The sequence below is a fragment of the Chelonia mydas genome, chromosome 9 (assembly GCF_015237465.2).
Source record: "Chelonia mydas isolate rCheMyd1 chromosome 9, rCheMyd1.pri.v2, whole genome shotgun sequence".
Taxonomy (NCBI): Eukaryota; Metazoa; Chordata; order Testudines; family Cheloniidae; genus Chelonia; species Chelonia mydas.
Genome location: NC_057855.1, coordinates 47,543 through 68,877, shown reverse-complemented (window position 1 = coordinate 68,877; position 21,335 = coordinate 47,543). Strand labels below are relative to the sequence as shown.

General features: G+C 45.5%; 1 protein-coding gene across 1 annotated transcript in view; it reads left to right on the top strand.

Annotated features, from left to right (window-relative positions):
* PIGZ (phosphatidylinositol glycan anchor biosynthesis class Z) overlaps window positions 1-21,335 on the top strand; it is a 38,816-nt gene that overhangs the window by 5,862 nt on the left and 11,619 nt on the right. The window lies entirely within an intron of this gene.

The window sequence follows — 21,335 nt, the reverse complement described above, 5'->3', positions numbered from 1 at the left end:
CCGAGGGCAGGCAGGGCCCTGAGCTGGGCGTTTGGGTGGAGTGGCATCATATATTGCTGTTGCTCAAGTCTGCTTCCATTAGCAATTGCCTCATCTCTCCGCCACCTCGTGGCTTTGAACAGTGCAAACCGGTTTGTGTATGGTGCTTCAGATGGGCTAACTGCCCAACGCTGAGGAAAATTATGAGTGAAATTGGTAAAAAAAAAAAATCATATAGCAAATTTGATGAAAATTGGGAGTAGGTTAAGTAGGGGTGCTTGGGGTGCTGGAACAATTTTTAAGGGGGGGGATGCTGATGGAAACAATGTATTTGGTGTTTGTTATGACTACTTCAAGCTAGGGAGTGCGGTAGCACCCTTAGTTCCAGCACCACTGAGATGGTCAAAAAGCCACAATTCCAAATCAGGCCAACTTTGGTTAAAAGCCCATAGTGGTTAAAAAGCAATGTGAGGGTGTAATCCCCACACCTCCTGGGTGTGGTGTTCTGTCCCATCTAGTGGCACCGAGACCACTTAGAGAGAGAGAGATGCTCCAGAGACCCTGGGTTTGATCCTGCCCCCCCCCAACAACTGGGGTGTGTCAGCGCTACAAGTGGGTGTGTGGTTAGGTGGTGTGGTGCCCCACCACCCTGCAGAGGGAAGAACCTCCCCAGACATCAAAGTGGGCGGAGCCAGTGGATCCAGCGCCCACCCCCCGGCGGTCAAGGCGCAGGACAGGAAGTAGAAAAGCCCAAACCTGGAGCTCAGTTGAGCGACAGCAGCTGGAGAGGCCAGATGCCTGTGGCCTGGCTCTGGCTTGGGAGACCCCAGCAAGCCGCGGCCAACCCGGACCAGCCAATGCCTGATGCTGACCGACACCCAGAGGAGCTACCGAGCCTACCCCTTGCCAGCTACACAGAGGAGCCCATGGTGCTGGAACCCTCCGAGGATGCCACCCTGACCCAGGTACCCTACGAGGGGGAGTCTAGAAGCAGCCTGGGGGCAGCCGACCCCAGTCTGGCTGCAGCACTGCCAGAGCCAATGTCAGTGTATTGCGGCAAGGATCCCCACTGATACAGCAGCGGGTCTTTGGCCGCTGCTAGGGCCCCGGGCTGGGACGCAGTGGAGTGGAGTGGGTGGGCCTGCGTCCCCCCTGCCACCCACTTTGTGGGTGGCAGTCTCCCCCTCCCCCTGGTTGCTAAAGCTAGGAGCCTGGGCTTCTGTTGAACTATTTGGCTCAGCCCCTGCCTGAGCCCCTGACTGTTTGTTTGCTGCCCCGCCCTGACCCAGAGCCTGGGCTTATATTGAACTGCTTGCGGGACCCAGCCTGAAGGACTGGGCCATGGACTGCGTATTCCCCAACCCAGCAAAGAGTGTAGTGAGGCGGTGTGGTGCCCCACCACCCTGCCGAGGGACGAGCCCTGGCTGAGTTCCCTTACAGAGGGCTTGTCCGGGATTTCAACTGGGAAGGCTCTGAAGTTTGGGGTGGGCTTTCTCAGCTAACGGAAGTATGAAACCCACACACTTCCTGGGTGTGGTGGCGTTCTGTCCCCTCTAGTGGCACCAAGGCCACTGAGAGAGATTAATGAGTCTGCTCTACAACTTTAGCTAACAGCCATATGGCTTTTAGCTAATGCATTTAGCTCCAGAGGTCCCAGGTTTGATCCCGCCCACTGACAACCGGGGTCTGTCAGTGTTACAAAGGCAGCAGTTAGAAAGGAGAAACATTCTATAACATATGGAAAAAGGGGAAGTAGCTCGCAGTCAGTATAAACTAGAAATTATGGTGGGTAGAAGATTGATTATGAAGGCTAAAGGTATCGGAAAAATCCATGGCTGGCAGGGCTAAGGATAATAACTAGATGTTTCTAACCACACCAGGAACAGAAGAAATCCAAATAAGGCAGGGGTTTGCGGCTTGTTCAGGGTAAGCCCCTGGCGGGCCGTGAGACACTTTGTTTACCTGAGCGTCCGCAGGTACGGCCGCTTGCAGCTCCCAGTGTCTGCGGTTCGCCGTTCCCGGCCAATGGGAGCTGCAGGAAGCAGTGGCCTGGCCAGCGCCACTTCCCACAGCTCCCATTGTCCAGGAATGGCGAACCGTGGACACTGGGAGTTGTGAGCGGCTGTAGCTGCGAACGCTCAGGTAAACAAAGCCTTTTGTTTGAACAAGCCATGAACCAAGTTTGGGAACCCCTGTAATAAGGTGTAGACCCACTGATAAATTAAGATAGTAAAATTCAATAAATATTTCTCTACTGTATATAGAAAGAAGCAGGATATTTTACTAACATCACTTGGGCACGAGGAAATACTTCTCAGTCCATTAGTAACTATGGAAGATGTTAAACAGTATCTACTAGGGCTTAACATTTTTTAAATTAGCAGGTTTGAATAACATGCACACATGAGTCCTAAAAGAGCTTTCTGAGGTGATTGTTGCCCTGTTGAAGTTAATTTTTACTCAATCTTGGAATAGTGGGGAAATTCTATAAGACTGGAAGAATGCTAATGTTATGCCAATATTCCAAAAAGACAATCAGCATGATCTGGGTAATTTAGTCAACTACTCTGATTAAAATCCCAGCCCAAATAATGGAAAAGATGGTATGGGATTCAATCAATAAAGAATTAAAGGATGAGAATATAATTAGTCCCAGTTAACATGGTAATTGTTAACAATGGCAACAGTGTGAGATAAAGATATAACAGGCACCACAGAAACTTGATGGACTGATGATAATCAATGGGACATGGTAATACCAGAATACAAAATACATAGGAATGACAGAGTAGGTTGCCCTGGTGGGGAAGTTGTGCTATATGTGAAAGAAAGCATGGAGTCAAATATAGTAAAAATCTTAAATGAAGCAAACTTTACCACAGAATCTCCGTGGATAGAAATGGCATGCTTGTAGCAGTAAGAATGTACTACTGATCAGGATAGTGATGGTGATAGTGAAATGCTCAGGAGATTAGAGAGGCCACAAAAACAGAGAACCCAATAATAATGGGGGCTTTAAACTATCCCCATATTGACTGGGTACATGTCATCTCAAGATGGGATGCATGCAGAGATAAAATTTCTGGACACCATTAATTACTTCTTCTTGGATCAGGTATTGCTGGAACCCACACTGGGTGAGGCAATTCTGAATTTAGTCCTAAATGGAACACAGGATCTCGTCCAAGAGGTGGCAATAGCTGCACCACTCGATAATAGTGACCATAGTGTAATTAAATTTACCATCTTTGCAGTGGGGAGAGGGAAATATCAAAGAAACCCCACCAAAGAAGAGTTAAACTCAAAAAGGGGAATAGCACAAAAACGAGAGAGCTAGTTAAATAAAAATTAAAAGGAACAGTCACAGGAGTGAAATGCCTGCAAGCTGCATGGAAACTCGTTAAAAATCATAAGAGGCTCAAAATAAATATAATACCCCAAATAATAATGATAATACTATTAATAATAATAATAAAAAATAGTTAAAGGACAAAAAACTCAGAGTGAACAGCAGAGTGAAAGAGGTGATTGGAGACAAAAATGGAAGTCAAATAGTACTGAGGAAAATAGAAATGACCATAAACTCTGGCAAGTCAAACATAAAAATATGATTAGGTAGCCCAACATAAAATTTGAAGAGCAACTAGCAAAAAACACAAACGATTTTTTAAGTACATCAGAAAGGAGGAAGCCTGCTATTCAGTCAGTGGGTCCACTGGACAATGAAAGTGCTAAAGGAGCACTCAGAGAAGACTAGACCATTGCAGAGAAGCTAAATTAATTCTTTGCATCAGTCTCTCCACTTCAGAACTCTTGGGTGAATACCATCTGGTCCTGGTGGCTTATTACTGTTTAGTTTATCAATTTGTTTCAAAACCTCCTCTAATGACACCTCAATCTGGGACAGTTCCTCAGATTTGTCACCTAAAAAGAATGGCTCAGGTTTGGGAATCTCCCTCACATCCTCAACCGTGAAGACCATTACAAAGAATTCAGTTTCTCCACAATGGCCTTATCGTCCGTGAGTGCTCCTTTAGCATCTTGATCATCCAGTGGCCCCACTGATTCTTTAGCAGGCTTCCTGCTTCTGATGTATTTTAAAAAAATTTTGCTATTACTTTTTGAGTCTTTGGCTAGCTGTTCAAATTCTTTTTTGGCCTTCCTAATTATATTTTTACGCTTCATTTGCCAGCATTTATGCTCCTTTCTATTTTCCTCACTAGGATTTAACTTCCTTCTTTAAAGGATGCCTTTTTGCCTCTCACTGCTCTTTTTACTTTGTTTAGCCATTGTCATAAATATAAAGGGAAGGGTAACCACCTTTCTGTATACAGTGCTATAAAATCCCTCCTGGCCAGAGGCAACATCCTTTTACCTGCAAAGGGTTAAGAAGTTCAGCTAACCTGGCTGGCACCTGACCCAAAGGAGCAATAAGGGGACAAGATACTTTCAAATCTTAGGGGAAGGAAGGCTTTTGTTTTGTGTTCTTTGTTTACATGGTGGTTCTCTCTTGGGACTGAGAGAGGCCAGACAGAAATCCATCTTCTCCAACCCATCCTAATCCAAGTCTCCAATATTGCAACCAGTATAGGTAAGCCAGGCAAGGCGGATAAGTTTATCTTTTGTTTTATGTGAATTTTCCCTGTGTTAAGAGAGAGGTTTATTCCTGTTTTCTGTAACTTTAAGGTTTTGCCCAGAGGGGGATCCTCTGTGTTTTGAATCTGAATACCCTGTAAAGTATTTTCCATCCTGATTTTACAGGGATGATTTTTACCTTTTTCTTTTTTTTAATAAAATCCTTCTTTTAAGAACTTGACTGGTTTTTCCATTGTTCCAAGATCCAGGGGTTTGGGTCTTTGATGATTTTGTAACCGATTGGTTAGGATATTATTCTCAAGCCTCCCCAGGAAAGGGGGTATGTAGGGCTTGGGGGGGATATTTTGGGGGAAGATGTCTCCAAGTGGTCTCTTTTCCTATTCTTTGATTAAAACTGTTGGTGGTGGCAGCATATTGTTCAAGGACAAGGCAAAGTTTGTACTGTTAGGGGGCTTATTCCTTCACTCTCCCACTTCCCTGGTCCTTCTCGCATGAACAGAGAGCAACAATACCCGAAGTCCAAAGGTGCAAACAATTCGATGTTTATTGGGGTGAACTTCCAGCAAGCATGGTTCCAGTTTCCTTCCTTAGTATCCCCCTTCCCAGCTCTGACACCACAGAGCCTTACACCTTTGTCCCTGTTCCCATTCCTGCCCTTAGCCAAACATGATTCCAATTTCCCCACCCCCATTCCCTTTTCCCATCCCCCACCCACCCACTCCCTGATTGACTGCAGACTATATAGTAAAACTTGAGTTCTGCTTAGCTATACCTTAACCAATCATTTTCCTGAAATTTAGCAAACCAATCTTAACATATTGTAACATGATTATGTAACCAATTATAGCCCACCACCTTAATTAGTTTACACCCAGCAAAATTAATTATGCAGCAGACAGGAACAATCACAGAACCAGACAGAGATTATTCAGACAATAGCAAAGTGGGAACTATAATGACAAAACAATACAGAAGTGAGGATTTCCCATCCCAGCTATTGATAAGTGAGTTCTTCCCAGACAGGATGCTATCAAACTAAGTTTCCTTTTACATCTTCTAGGCACTTCCCTTTCTCTGGAGGTGACAGGCATTATCAGGACAGGATTGTATTCCTAACAGCCCAATAGCACCTTATTTCAATGTGACTAGTTTGGAATGTGAGGAGGTGACTGGTCACTTCCCAGCTCATGGCTGCCTCTGTTGCTTAGCCAAAGGCCTTAGCCTAAGAACAGGGCCTCAGACTGCCACAGTAAGAGAAGGACCTTACATTGGCAGACAGTGATTTTTATTCTTTCTTTTATACTTCTAACTAGCCAAGTGATAAGAATACACCTAAATTCTTAGAATATAGGCCTTTACAGGCAGGCCTGAATATCTATATCCTAACATGTACCTTGGAAGTTTTTGACCTAAGCTGGTAAGAATAAGCTTAGGGGGTCTTTCATGTGGCTCCCCACATCTGTACCCTAGAGTTCAGAGTGGGGAAGGAACCCTGGCAGCCACTGTGGCTCTTTTTTTGTTTTCTTACTATGCTTTTTAATTTGGGGTATACATTTAAGTTGAGCCTCTATTATGGTGTCTTTAAGAAGTTTCCATGCAGCTTGCAGGGATTTAACTTTTGGTGCTGTACCTTTTAATTTCTGTTTAACTAACCTCCTCATTCTTGTGTCGTTCCCCTTTCTGAAATTAAATGCTACAGTGTTGGGCCACTGTGGTTTTTTTCCCCGCCACAGTGGTGTTAACTTTAATTATATTATGGTCACTATTACCAAGCAGTCCAGCTATATTCACCTCTTTGACCTGATCCTCTGCTCCGCTTAGGACTAAATCAAGAATTGCCTTTCCTCTTGTGGGTTCCAGGACTAGCTACTCCAAGAAGCAGTAACTTAAGGTATCAAGAAACTTTATCTCTGCATCCAGGGCTGGCCTTACCATGAGGTGAACTGAAGCGGTTGCCTCAGGTGCCAGACTGTGGGGGGGGGGGGGGGGGGCACCACTAGGACCCAGAGTTTAGAAAATTGTGTCTGCTGCTGGTGCAGATGTATTCTCTCTGCTCTAGATGCACAGAGAGGGTGGAGTGCTGTGCTGGAGGAAGGAGGGCACAACAGACATAGGCAGGCAGGAGAAAAGGTGAGAGGGAATAACAGAAAGCAGCAGGAGCTGCAGGGGGAGAGTGGAGGAGGAGCCTATTATGTAACTTTCTAGCACCCCCAGGAGCCTGGACTGATTAACACCAGCTTCTCAGGGAGCTTCCTATTTCCTGCTGCTTCCCTGAACCCACTTGAGGAGAACAGGCAGTCAACTGAAGTAGTAGGAGCAAGTTAGGCCCTTAAGACGCTGATATCTTCCCTCACTCAGGCCCTGCTACCACCTGCTTATTTGTCTCCTTCAGTTGAATGTTGAGAGCCACTATAGCTGGCACAGAACAGCAGTCATGAGTGAAAGAAGAAAACGTCCCTCTGGGGCAGCATTCAGAAAAAGAAAGAAAGCAAAGGAAGCTTTTCTATCTAAGCGGGAAGGAGCTCTTCTGAGATACATAGACACAAATGGTCACAGTGAGCCTTCTGGCCCCAGTTAAGATGTGAGTAGTGAGGAGATGCCTGAACTTCCAGGTAGTCAGAGTGCAGGTGACCTGGCAGCCACTGCAGCATCCATATCTCCATCTCAAATGGATGTAACCATGCACATTCCTGAAGAAAAGTGTAGATCAGAGAAGAGTGTGGTGAAGAAACTGCTGCTGCTGAGTTTAGTTCCTTAAGTCTAGATGATCCAGGACTGTGGACGCACTTGAGCAGTAGCCTGAGGGGCTTCCTTGTACTGCATGGGCCACAGCAAGTGAAAAACTTCATGTTCCCCAAAGACAATGAAAATAGAAGTTTCCATCCAACACATTGCTGGCGTGAAATCCCCAGTGGTGACAAAGTGGAGAGGCCATGGCTTATGTACTCAATCAAAAACCCAGAATGCTGCATACTGTTTTTGTTGCAAACTCTGCCAATCTAATGTTCCAGCCACATTGGGTTCTATAGGAACAAAGGACTGGAAAAATCTGGCTAGAAATTTGGCATGCCATGAGAAGGCAGCAAATCACCGGAGAACGTTCCATAGAAAGAGCTTGAGATGAGACTAAGATTAAAGGCCACCATAGATGATCAGCATCAAGAGAAGATTGCATCAGAGTCTCTTTACTGGCAAAATTTTCTGAAAAGGCTCATTGCCATTGTGAGAATGCTTGCTATCCAAAACCTAGCACTGCGTGGCACTTAAGATCAGCTGTATGTGCCAAACAAGGGAAACTTCCTTAAAATTGTGGAGCTGATGGCTGTTTGCTGCTGTACTCCAGGAGCATCTAAGAAGAGTCGCCACCCAAGAAACGTACACACACCCCACTACCTTAGGAAAACAATTCAAAATGGAATCATACAATTACGGGCAACAAAAGTCAAACAGAGGATTGTGGCAGATCTGAAGTCAGCAAGATATTACTCTGTTGTTCTGGACTGCACACCTGACATCGGCCATACGGAACAAATGGCTTTAATGGTGCATTTTGTAATAACAGCAGAACCTAGTGAAAATGTTCCAGCAATGGTGACTGTCAGAGCATTTTCTAGAATTTATTGACATTGATGATACTACAGGAGCTGGTATGACAAATGTGCTGCTTAAAAAGCTGAAAGATACGGGAATTGCTATAGCTGACATGAGAGGTCAGGGCTATGATGATGGTGCCAACATGAGAGGAAAGAACAGAGGTGTGCAGACACGGATCAGAGAGTTAAACCCTCAAGCTTTTTTTGTCCCATGCAGTTCTCATTCATTGAACTTGGTGGTCAGTGATGCAGCATCAGCTTCTAGTGAGACTGCTGAATCTTTTTAATGTAATTCAAAGCATCTATGTATTTTTCTCTGCATCAACTCATCGATGGCAAATTTTAAAGCAACATCTGGGAACATCCTCTCTGACACTGAAACCCCTGAGTGCCACACAATGGAAAAGTCAAGTGGAGGCGATAAAGCCTATCAAACACCAAATTGGGAAGATAGATGATGCCATAGTTGCCATTATGGAGGATAATGCTATGACAGGAACTGTTCTTAGGAGAACAGTAGCAGAGGGAAATGGAATCACCAGAAACATACATAACTTCAAATTTCTGTGTGGCTTAGTGTTGTGGCATGACATACTGTTTGAAATAAATGTTGTAAGCAAGAGATTCCAAGGTGTTGATCTTGATATATCTGGAGCAGTGGAACAACTGGACAAAGCAAAGTCATACGTACAGTCTTACCGGTCAGATGAGGGATTTCAAAACATTCTGAAGTGTGCACAGAAGTTGGCAGAGGAACTTCACACTGAAGCTATTTTGCCACCCATTCAAGAATACAAGAGTCACCGAAGAAGACGACATTTTGATTACGAGGCACGGGATAATCCCATAAGAGACCCCAAACAACAATTCAAAGTTGAATTCTTTAACCAGGTGCTAGATTGTGCAATACAGTCAGTTGAAGAATGTTTCATGCAACCCAAGGAACAAAGCAGTATATTTGGGACGTTGTATGATATTCCAAAACTCCTCACTATACCTGAAGAAGACCTACACCAGCAATGCAGGGCACTAGAGACAGTGTTGACACATGGTGACATGCGCGATATTGATGCGAGTGATTTAGGTGATGAACTGAAAGCGCTTTCAAGGTACAGTTCAGCAGGATCAACTCCAGAGGCTGTTCTGGAATATATGTGCACAGATAAGATGACCACCCTGTTTCCAAATGCTTTTGTTGCTCTGCGCATACTTCTAACACTTCCTGTAACAGTTGCCAGTGGAGAACGCAGCTTCTCCAAGCTGAAGTTGATAAAACACATCTACGCTCCACAATGCCACAGGAGAGGCTGGTCGGCCTTGCAACCATCTCAATAGAGCATGAGCTGGCCCAGACTTTGGACCTTCAGGAAGCAGTTCAAATCTTTGCAACCAAGAAGGCACGGAAAGTACCACTTTGATTAATTCAAACAGATAAAAATGCCAGAGTTTACTATGCAGACAAGAAAAGTTACATTTGCTGTTCAGGCGTTTGAAAGTTAAGTGTTTAAAATTTTTGAACAAGGCATTTTAAGTTGTTAGTTCTCCTTTTTTGGGGTAGGTAGCAGAGCAATACCATGAGAGGAGTAGAACAGGAAGAAGGCAGAATTGAGACCTTTCAAAGTTTTGTCCCAAGCGAGGGGACATGGGGGTGTCATTTGAGCTTCCCGCCTCAGGTGCCAAAAATGTTGTGGGCCGTCCCTGTCTGTATCCTGTCCTGAGGTGATATGTACCGAGTCAATATGGGGATAGTTGAAATCCCCCATTATTATTTGAGTTTTTTTAATTGTAATAGCCTCTCTAATCTCCCTGAGCATTTCACAGTCACTATCACCATCCCGGTCAGGTGGTCGGTAATATATCCCTACTGCTATATTCTTCTTATTAGAGCATGGAATTAGTATCTATAGAGATGCTGTGGTACAGTTTGGTTCATGTAAGATTTTTACTTCATTTGAGTCTACACTTTCTTTCACATATAGTGCCACTCCCCCACCAGCACGACGTGTTCTGACCTTCCAGTATATTTTGTACCCTAGTGTGACGTTTCCCTCTGGTGTTATCTGGACCGGTGATCTGCTAGGTCACTCCAATCCTTGACTCTGGGACCCAGCCTTACCATGCACTGCTGTGAGAACCCCCTACTGCTGGGCTGCTCACGCACAGCTTCTGGCATGTAAGCTGCTCCTAGCTATTTGCAACCGAATGATATTAGCCAATATCTCCGGTCCCAGACATGGCCCTAAGAACCTCCATCTTGCAGTGTCCAGTTGTACCTTCTGGACTCTGCAAGCTTATATAAGTTCATCAGTTTAACAAAGAAATTGATATGTACCTGGCTTGTTATCTCAAGGGGAGTCTCTGACACACTTCAAACCAAACGCACTGCTTCAGGTAGAATAAACAAACAGATTTATTAACTATAAAGATAGATTTTAGTGATTATAAGTCAAAACAGAACAAGTCAGATTTGGTCAAATGAAATAAAAGCAAAACCCATTCTAAACTGATCTTAACACTTTCAATGTCCTTAGACACTTAGATGCTTCTCACCACAGGCTGGCTGCTCTTCAGCCAGGCTCTCCCCTTTAAACAGTGCTTCAGTCGCGTGGTGGTGAAAACAAAGAGGAGTACTTGTGGTACCTTAGAGACTAACAAATTTATTTGGGCATAAGCTTTCGTGGGCTAAAACCCACTTCATCAGATGCATGGAGTGGAAAATACAGTAGGAAGATATATATACACAGAGTACATGAAAAGATTCATAGATATCAAGGTCAGAAGGGACCATTATGATCATCTAGTCTGACCTGCACAACGCAGGCCACAGAATCTCACCCACCCACTCCTGCAAAAAACCTCTCACCTATGTCTGAGCTATTGAAGTCCTCAAATCGTGGTTTAAAGACTTCAAGGAGCAGGGAATCCTCCAGCAAGTGACCCATGCCCCATGCTACAGAGGAAGGCGAAAAACCTCCAGGGCCTCTTCCAATATGCCCTGGAGGAAAATTCCTTCCTGATCCCAAATATGGCGATCAGCTAAACCCTGAGCATATGGACAAGATTCACCAGCCAGATACCCAGGAAAGAATTCTCTGTAGTAACTCAGATCCCACCCCATCTAACATCCCATCACAGGCCATTGGGCCTATTTACCATGAATATTTAAAGATCAATTAATTGCCAAAATCATGTTATCCCATCATACCATCTCCTCCATAAACTTATCGAGTTTAATCTTAAAGCCAGATAGGTCTTTTGCCCCCACTGCTTCCCTTGGAAGGCTATTCCAAAACTTCACTCCTCTGATGGTTAGAAGTCTTCATCTAATTTCAAGTTTAAACTTCCCAATGACCAGTTTATATCCATTTGTTCTTGTGTCCACATTGGTACTGAACTTAAATAATTCCTATCCCTCTGATATATTTATAGAGAGCAATCCTATCTCCCCTCAACCTTCTTTTAGTTAGGCTAAAGAAGCCAGGCTCCTTAAGTCTCCTTTCATAAGACAGGTTTTCCGTTCCTCGGATCATCCTAGTAGCCCTTACCAGCCCCCATCTTTTCATGTACTCTGTGTGTGTATATATGTCTCTTCCTACTGTATTTTCCACTTTATGCATCTGATGAAGTGGGTTTTAGCCCACAAAAGCTTATGCCCTGTCATAAATATAAAGGGAAGGGTAAACCCCTTTAAAATCCCTCCTGGCCAGAGGAAAAATCCTCTCACCTGTAAAGGGTTAAGAAGCTAAAGGTAACCTCGCTGGCACCTGACCAAAATGACCAATGAGGAGATAAGATACTTTTAAAAGCTGGGAGGAGGGAGAGAAACAAAGGGTCTGTGTCTGTCTGTATGCTGCTTTTGCCAGGGACAGAACAGGAATGGAGTCTTAGAACTTTTAGTAAGTAATCTAGCTAGGCATGTGTTAGATTATGATTTCTTTAAATGGATGAGAAAAGAACTGTGCTGAATAGAATGACTATCCCTGTCTGTGTGTCTTTGTTGTAACTTAAGTTTTTGCCTAGAGGGATTCTCTATGTTTTGAATCTAATTACCCTGTAAGGTATCTACCATCCTGATCTTACAGAGGTGATTCCTTTACTTCTATTAAAAGTCTTCTTGTAAAAAAACTGAATGCTTTTTCATTGTTCTAAGATCCAAGGGCTTGGGTCTGTGGTCACATATGCAAATTGGTGAGGATTTTTACCAAACCTTCCCCAGGAAGTGGGGTGCAAGGGTTGGGAGGATTTTGGGGGGAAAGATGTATCCAAACTACGTTTCCCAGTAAACCCAGTTAAAATTTGGTGGTGGCAGTGGAAATTCCAAGGGCAAAGGGTAGAATTAATTTGTACCTTGGGGAAGTTTTAACCTAAGCTGGTAAAAGTAAGCTTAGGAGGTTTTCATGCAGGTCCCCACATCTGTACCCTAGATTTCAGAGTGGGGGAGGAACCTTGACATGCCCAAATAAATGTGTTAGTCTCTAAAGTGCCACAAGTACTCCTCGCTGTTACAGACTAACATGGCTACCACCCTGAAACCTGTCACCGTGCTTGGTGGTGTCTGTAGATGTAGGTGGAAGAGAGAGAGCCAGCATGGCAAATGTCTCTCATGTCCTTTCTTCCCTCTTGGCTTTGCTTCCCCTCCTTCAGAGTCAGGTGAGCATGACTGAGTCTCTCCAAGCAAGGTTGAGCAATTCCCCTGGTGTGGCGTCATGCAGGTGAGTCATCGCATTGTAGCTCCCTTGCTGGACAATGGCTGTTGATGGGTTGATTGACACCCTGCCTGGGTGTTGGTTACTTTCCTTGCTGTTGCCTCTGGGGAGCTAATATCTGGCTGATTCCCCAACTTACAGCATGTTTTAGTGACAACCATACTACACAATTCTCATAACTTCATATGCGTTAATGATATACATATATGGACAGATAAATGACTTTCAGCAGATCGTAACCTTTCTCCTGATACCTTACAAGGCATGCTTTATACGTAAGATCACAATTATATGAAAATGAGGAATACAGGGGTTACAGCATGCTCCCCCAAGGTATAGAATGTCACACCTGGTATTACTGTGTCCCATTCATTATCCTCATTCCACCAATGACTATTATATCAATATCCTCATTTAATACGAGGCACTCTAGTTCACCCATCTTATTATTTAGACTTCTAGCATTGGTATATAAGCACTTTAAAAACTTGTCACTTTTTAGCTATCTCCCATTAGATGATGTAATTGAATGAGACTTTTTTCATTTGACTGTTTCTCATCAGATCCTACCTGTATTTTATTATCTTCCATACTCTCCTTCTTACCAGGACACAGAGAATGTCCATTAGTATATCCTCCCCAAAGGGATGTCTCTGTCCGACCCATGTGCTCCTCTGCACTGTTGGCTTTCCCCTAGCCCTTAGTTTAAAAAATGCTCTATGACCTTTTTACTTTAAGTGCCAGCAATCTGGTTCCATTTTGGTTTAGGTGGAGCCCATTCTTCCTGTATAGGCTCCCCCTTTCCCAATAGTTTCCCCAGTTCCTAATAAATCTAAACCCCTCCTCCCTATACCATCATCTCATACATGCATTGAGACCCTGCTGTTCTTCCTGTCTAACTGGCCCTGCGCTTGGAACTGGAAGCATTTCAGAGAATGCTACTGTGGAGGTCCTGGACTTCAAGCTCTTACCTAAAAAGAAAAGGAGGACTTGTGGCACCTTAGAGACTAACCAATTTATTTGAGCATAAGCTTTTGTGAGCTACAGCTCACTTCATCAGATGCAAAAGTCCTCCTTTTCTTTTTGAGGATACAAACTAACACGGCTGCTACTCTGAAGCTCTTACCTAGCAACCTAAATTTGGCCTCTAGGACTTAGAAGAAGCTAGAGCTAAAAGCTACAGAAATACTATAAAAGCTAACATAGAATTTACTTAAAACTAACTGTCAAGGCTGAATCCCCACTCTGTCACTCCGAGTGCAGAAGTGGGGGCCCATAAGGATTTTAAAAATTAATACTTGCCACTCCAGGCTTGTATTACACTCCCAAGGTTACAGCTTTTCTCTGACCTTGGCTTGGTAAACGCTGCCACCACTCAAATGCAAAAAAAACCAACCTTTGAACCCAGGAAGGAGCATATGGGAACTCTTCCCTGTGGGGTACCCTCAAGCCCTTTCCGGGCGCCCCCCCCCCCCCCAGGGAAGAGCTGAGAAAGAAAACAAAGGAAATTAGCTATAGCTACCCGCTAATCAAACAACATGCACAAACCTCTTAGGACACCAAAAATCCAATCCTGTTCTAATAAAATTTACCTTTTTTAAAAAAACAAAAAGGAAAAAAAAATTACATTTGGAACTTAGGCTTTTGCTAGATTTTTAAAAGAGCAATTCCAAAATCAAGCACCCAAAATAGCTTCTTGGGTGCTCAGCTTAAAGGTTACAAGCAAACAAAAGCATCTAGGGTTAGCACAGAGGAGATCCGCAAGCCAAAATAAACCTGATTGTGTCTGTCTAAACATTCCCTATCCAAATAATTTCTTCTAGGTATGGACGATGAATTTGCATACCTGGTTCAAGCCTTACACAGCATCGCTGCTCCATCCCTGCAGCCCAGAGAACAACAACAGACAAAGGAAAAGTTTCTCTCCCCATTTTAAAAAGTTCTACCTTTCCATTGGCTCTTTTGGTCAGGTGCCCACTCCTTTTCTTTTACTTGTGTTAACACTTTACAGGTAAAGCAAGCAGAGAACAGACCAAGAGGGATTTTACAGCTAGCTGGCTGGCTGGGTGTCCATCAAAGGGAGCTACTCCCCCCTCCCTTCATGTATCACACTAACAATGATGAACTAACAATGCACAATCATTGTCCCCCCTTAATCTACTCAATTTTCGCCAGCATTATTTTTGCATATAATGTAGATGAAACGTTAGACTTTAACTCAGTCAGAGTAAAGTCTTTGCATTCTAAAATCTCAATGTGGGGTGGGGTGGGGTGTCACTTTTTATATCAGGGCCTTTCTACTATTAGGGTAATGACTTCTGTCAGGGTTCCCTCCTCACTCTGAACTCTAGGGTACAGATGTGGGGACCCGCATGAAAGACCCCCTACGCTTATTTCTACCAGCTTAGGTTTAAAAACTCCCCAGGCTCACATTCTCCTTTGTACCTTGGGTTGAAGTAACGCTGCCACCACCAAGTGATTTAACAAAGAACCAGGGAAAAGGACCTCTTGGAGTTCCTCTTCCCTCAGCAGTCCCCTCAAGCCCTTACACACCTTTTCCTGGGGAGGCTTGAGAATAATATCCTAACCAGTTGGTTACAAAATCATCAAAGACCCAAACCCCTGGCTCTTGGAACAATGGAAAAACCAGTCAGGTTCTTAAAAGAAGGATTTTATTTAAAAAAAAAAAGTAAAAATCATCCCTGTAAAATCAGGATGGAAAATACTTTACAGGGTATTCAGATTCAAAACACAGAGGATCCCCCTCTGGGCAAAACCTTAAAGTTACAGAAAACAGGAATAAACCTCTCTCTTAACACAGGGAAAATTCACATAAAACAAAAGATAAACTTATCCGCCTTGCCTGGCTTACCTATACTGGTTGCAATATTGGAAACTTGGATTGGGATGGGTTGGAGAAGATGAATTTCTGTCTTGCCCCTCTCAGTCCCAAGAGAGAACCCCCACACGAAACAAAGAGCACAAACAAAACCTCCCCCCCCGCCCCAAGATTTGAAAGTATCTTCTTTCCCCATTGGTCCTGTTGGCCGGGTGCCAACCAGGCTATTTGAGCTTCTTAACCCCTCACAGGTAAGGAGGAATTCTAGGCTACCCTTAGCTCTGTGTTTATGACAACTTCCGATCACACCATCACTAAAATGTTGCAGGCTGAGATGTCTTGAATTTGTGGCTTATCCACATGTATGTATACTGTTTGAGTACTTTTGTCTGTGGACTCAAGGTATTTTACATGTATACTAGGAGGCCCAAATGGGTCTTAAAGCTGTACTTCACTCTTATATAGGCAAGGTCTAAGAGTATTAAAGTGTCACTGTACCTTAAGAAATATAAACTGTGTATCTGGAAACATACAAGATGTTTACCTTTACCCCTTTACCTTTTTGTACTTTTCATTGTCTGTTTATGAAAAAAGAACAGGAGTACTTGTGGCACCTTAGAGACTCAGCCCTGGTCTACACTAGGACTTTAGGTCGAATTTAGCAGCATTAAATCGATGTAAACCTGCACCCGTCGATTTCCTTACTCCACCCCTGACAAGTGGATTAGTGCTTAAATCGGCCTTGCCGGGTCGAATTTGGGGTACTGTGGACACAATTCGACGGTATTGGCCTCCGGGAGCTATCCCAGAGTGCTCCATTGTGACCGCTCTGGACAGCACTCTCAACTCAGATGCACTGGCCAGGTAGACAGGAAAAGAACCGCGAACTTTTGAATCTCATTTCCTGTTTGGCCAGCGTGGCAAGCTGCAGGTGACCATGCAGAGCTCATCAGCAGAGGTGACCATGATGGAGTCCCAGAATCGCAAAAGAGCTCCAGCATGGACTGAACGGGAGGTACGGGATCTGATCGTTGTATGGGGAGAGGAATCCGTGCTATAAGAACTCCGTTCCAGTTTTCGAAATGCCAAAACCTTTGTCAAAATCTCCCCGGGCTTGAAGGACAGAGGCCATAACAGGGACCCGAAGCAGTGCCGCGTGAAACTTAAGGAGCTGAGGCAAGCCTACCAGAAAACCAGAGAGGCGAACGGCCGCTCCGGGTCAGAGCCCCAAACATGCTGCCTCTATGATGAGCTGCATGCCATTTTAGGGGGTTCAGCCACCACTACCCCAGCCGTGTTGTTTGACTCCTTCAATGGAGATGGAGGCAACATGGAAGCAGGTTTTGGGGACGAAGAAGATAGCTCACAGCAAGCAAGCGGAGAAACCACTTTTCCCGACAGCCAGGAACTGTTTCTCACCCTGGACCTGGAGCCACTACCGCCCAAACCCACCCAAGGCTGCCTCCTGGACCCAGCAGGCGGAGAAGGGACCTCCGGTGAGTGTACCTTTTAAAATACTATACATGGTTTAAAAGCAAACATGTGAAAGGATTAATTTGCCCTGGCATTCGCGGCTCTCCTGGATGTACTCCCAAAGCCTTTGCAAAAGGTTTCTGGGGAGGGCAGCCTTATTGTGTCCTTCATGGTAGGACACTTTACCACTCCAGGCCAGTAACACATACTTGGGGAATCATTGTACAACAATGCATTGCAGTGTATGTTTGCTGGCATGCAAACAACATCCATTCTTTATCTCTCTGTGTTATCCTCAGGAGAGTGAGATATCATTCATGGTCACCTGGTTGAAATAGGGTGCTTTTCTTCAGGGGACACTCAGAGGAGCCCGTTCCTGTCCCCAGTTCCAGAGGGCTGTTTGCCTGTGGCTGAACAGAAATGTTCCCCGCTGTTAGCCACAGGGAGGGTTGAGGGGGTAGCCACACGATGCGGGGAGGCAAAATGTGACCTTGTAACGAAAGCACATGTGCTATGTATGTAATGTTAACAGCAAGGTTTACCCTGAAAGAGTGTAGCAGCTGTTTTATAAAATGTCTTTTTAAATACCGCTGTCCCCTTTTTTTTTTTTTCTCCACCAGCTGCATGTGTTTCAATGATCACAGGATCTTCTCCTTCCCAGAGGCTAGTGAAGATTAGAAAGAAAGAAGAAAAAACAAACAAACAAAAAAAACATACTCCTGATGAAATGTTCTCTGAGCTCATGCTGTCCTCCCACACTGACAGAGCACAGACAAATGCATGGAGGCAAATAATGTCAGAGTGCAGGAAAGCACAAAATGACCGGGAGGAGAGGTGGCGGGCTGAAGAGAGGGCTGAAGCTCAAATGTGGCGGCAGCGTGATGAGAGGAGGCAGGATTCAATGCTGAGGCTGCTGGAGGATCAAACCAGTATGCTCCAGTGTATGGTTGAGCTGCAGCAAAGGCAGCTGGAGCACAGACTGCCACTACAGCTCCTGTGTAACCAACCGCCCTCCTCCCCAAGTTCCATAGCCTCCACACCCAGACGCCCAAGAACGCGGTGCGGGGGCCACCGGCCAACCAGCCACTCCGCCACAGAGGATTGCCCAAAAAAAAGAAGGCTGGCATTCAATAAATTTTAAAGTTGTAAACTTTTAAAGTGCTGTGTGGCATTTTCCTTCCCTCTTCCACCACCCTCCTGGGCTACCTTGGTAGTCATCCCCCTATTTGTGTGATGAATGAATAAAGAATGCATGAATGTGAAGCAACAGTGACTTTATTGCCTCTGCAAGCGGTGATTGAAGGGAGGAGGGGAGGGTGGTTAGCTTACAGGGAAGTAGAGTGAACCAAGGGACGGGGGGTTTCATCAAGGAGAAACAGAGAACTTTCACACCGTAGCCTGGCCAGTCATGAAACTGGTTTTCAAAGCTTCTCTGATGCGTACCGTGCCCTCCTGTGCTTTTCTAACCACCCTGGTGTCTGGCTGCACGTAACCAGCAGCCAGGCGATATGCCTCAACCTCCCACCCCGCCATAAACATCTCCCCCTTACTCTCACAGATATTGTGGAGCGCACAGCAAGCAGTAATAACAGTGGGAATATTGGTTTCGCTGAGGTCTAAGCGAGTCAGTAAACTGCGCCAGCGCGCCTTTAAACGTCCAAATGCACATTCTACCACCATTCTGCACTTGCTCAGCCTGTAGTTGAACAGCTCCTGACTACTGTCCAGGCTGCCTGTGTACGGCTTCATGAGCCATGGCATTAAGGGGTAGGCTGGGTCCCCAAGGATAACTATAGGCATTTTAACATCCCCAACAGTTATTTTCTGGTCTGGGAATAAAGTCCCTTCCTGCAGCTTTTGAAACAGACCAGAGTTCCTGAAGATGCGAGCGTCATGTACCTTTCCCGGCCGTCCCACGTTGATGTTGGTGAAACGTCCCTTGTGATCCACCAGAGCTTGCGGCACTATTGAAAAATATCCCTTGCAGTTTATGTACTCGCAGGTTTGGTGCTCCGGTGCCAAGATAGGGATATGGGTTCCGTCTATGGCCCCACCACAGTTAGGGAATCCCATTGCAGCAAAGCCATCCACTATTACCTGCACATTTCCCAGGGTCACTACCCTTGATATCAGCAGATCTTTGATTGCGTGGGCTACTTGCATCACAGCAGCCCCCACAGTAGATTTGCCCACTCCAAATTGATTCCCAACTGACCGGTAGCTGTCTGGCGTTGCAAGCTTCCACAGGGTTATCGCCACTCGCTTCTCAACTGTGAGGGCTGCTCTCATCTTGGTATTCATGCGCTTCAGGGCAGGGGAAAGCAAGTCACAAAGTTCCATGAAAGTGCCCTTACGCATGCGAAAGTTTCGCAGTTATTGGGAATCGTCCCAGACCCACAACACTATGCGGTCCCACCAATCTGTGCTTGTTTCCTGAGCCCAGAATTGGCGTTCCACAGCATGAACCTGCCGCATTAGCACCATGATGCATGCATTGCCAGGGCCCATGCTTTCAGAGAAATCTGTGTCCATGTCCTGATCACTCACGTGACCGCGCTGACGTCGCCTACGCGCCCGGTATCGCTCTGCCAGGTTCTGGTGCTGCATATACTGCTGGATAATGCGTGTGGTGTTTAATGTGCTCCTAATTGCCAAAGTGAGCTGAGCGGCCTCCATGCTTGCCTTGGTATGGCGTCCGCACAGAAAAAAGGCGCGGAACGATTGTCTGCCATTGCTCTGACGGAGGGAGGGGCGACTGACGACATGGCTTACAGGGTTGGCTTACTGGGAATTAAAATCAACAAAGGGGGTGGCTTTACATCAATGAGTATTTCAGGCAGGACTTCACGGAGGGTTCCAATAAGAAATGGTGCACCTAAGTAATTGTTCTTATTGGAACAAGCAGGTTGGTCTGGCCTCTGATTGATACATGGCTAGATTTACCTCGCTGCACCTTCTCTGTGAGTGACTGCAGTGTGACCTAGAGGAATGAGTTCCCTAGACGGGGGAGGGGGAGAAGCAAATGAGTACAAAACAAATCTGGTCTATTTCTTGTTTTGATCCACTCCATCTATCTTTTACATCTTTGGCTGGCAGCAGACAGTGCAGAAGGACTGCAAGCCATCCACATCTCATGGCTGCTCGGCAGAGGACGGTGCAGTAGGACTGCTAGCCATCCTCATCTCTTGCCTGCCTGGCAGAAGATGGTACAGTAGGACTGCTAGCAATCCGTATCGCCTGCCTGCTCACCATAAGTTGGTTCAATAGGACTGACTGCAGGACTAAAGAGAAGGACTTGATCAAGTCACTCCAATTTTAAGTCCTTGCGCACATGTCTGCCCAGGCGCTCCTGGCTGACGTGGCCAGGAGCACCTCGGACACGACGATGACGGCTACCAGTTGTACTGTACCGTCTGCTGCCACAAGGCAATGGGTTGATGCTGCTGTGTAGCAATGCAGTACCACGTCTGCCAGCACCCAGGAGACATACGGTGACGGTTACCTGAGCGGGCTCCATGCTTGCCGTGGTATGGCGTCTGCACAGGTAACTCAGGAAAAAAGGCGCGAAACGATTGTCTGCTCTTGCTTTCACGGAGGGAGGGAGGGAACGGGGGCCTGACGATATGTACCCAGAACCACCCGCAACAATGTTTTAGCCCCATCAGAGTGCACCATTGTGACTGCTCTGGACAGCACTCTCAACTCAGATGCACAATTGTTTGCCATTGCTCTGACACAGGGAGGGGCGACTGACGACACGGCTTACAGGGTTGGCTTCAGGGAGCTAAAATCAACAAAGGGGGTGGCTTTACATCAATCAGTATTTCAGGCAGGACTTCACGGAGGGTTCCAATAAGAAGTGGTGCACCTAAGTTATTGTTCTTATTGGAACAAGGAGGTTAGTCTGGCTTCTGATTGATACATGGCTAGATTTACCTCACTGCACCTTCTCTGTGAGTGACTGCAGTGTGACCTAGAGGAATGAGTCCCCTAGACGGGGGGCGGGTTTGCAAATGAGTATAAAACAAATCTGGTCTATTTCTTGTTTTGATCCACTCCATCTATCTTTTACATCTTTGGCTGGCAGCAGACGGTGCAGATGGACTGCATGCCATCCACATCTCATGGCTGCCCGGCAGAAGATGATGC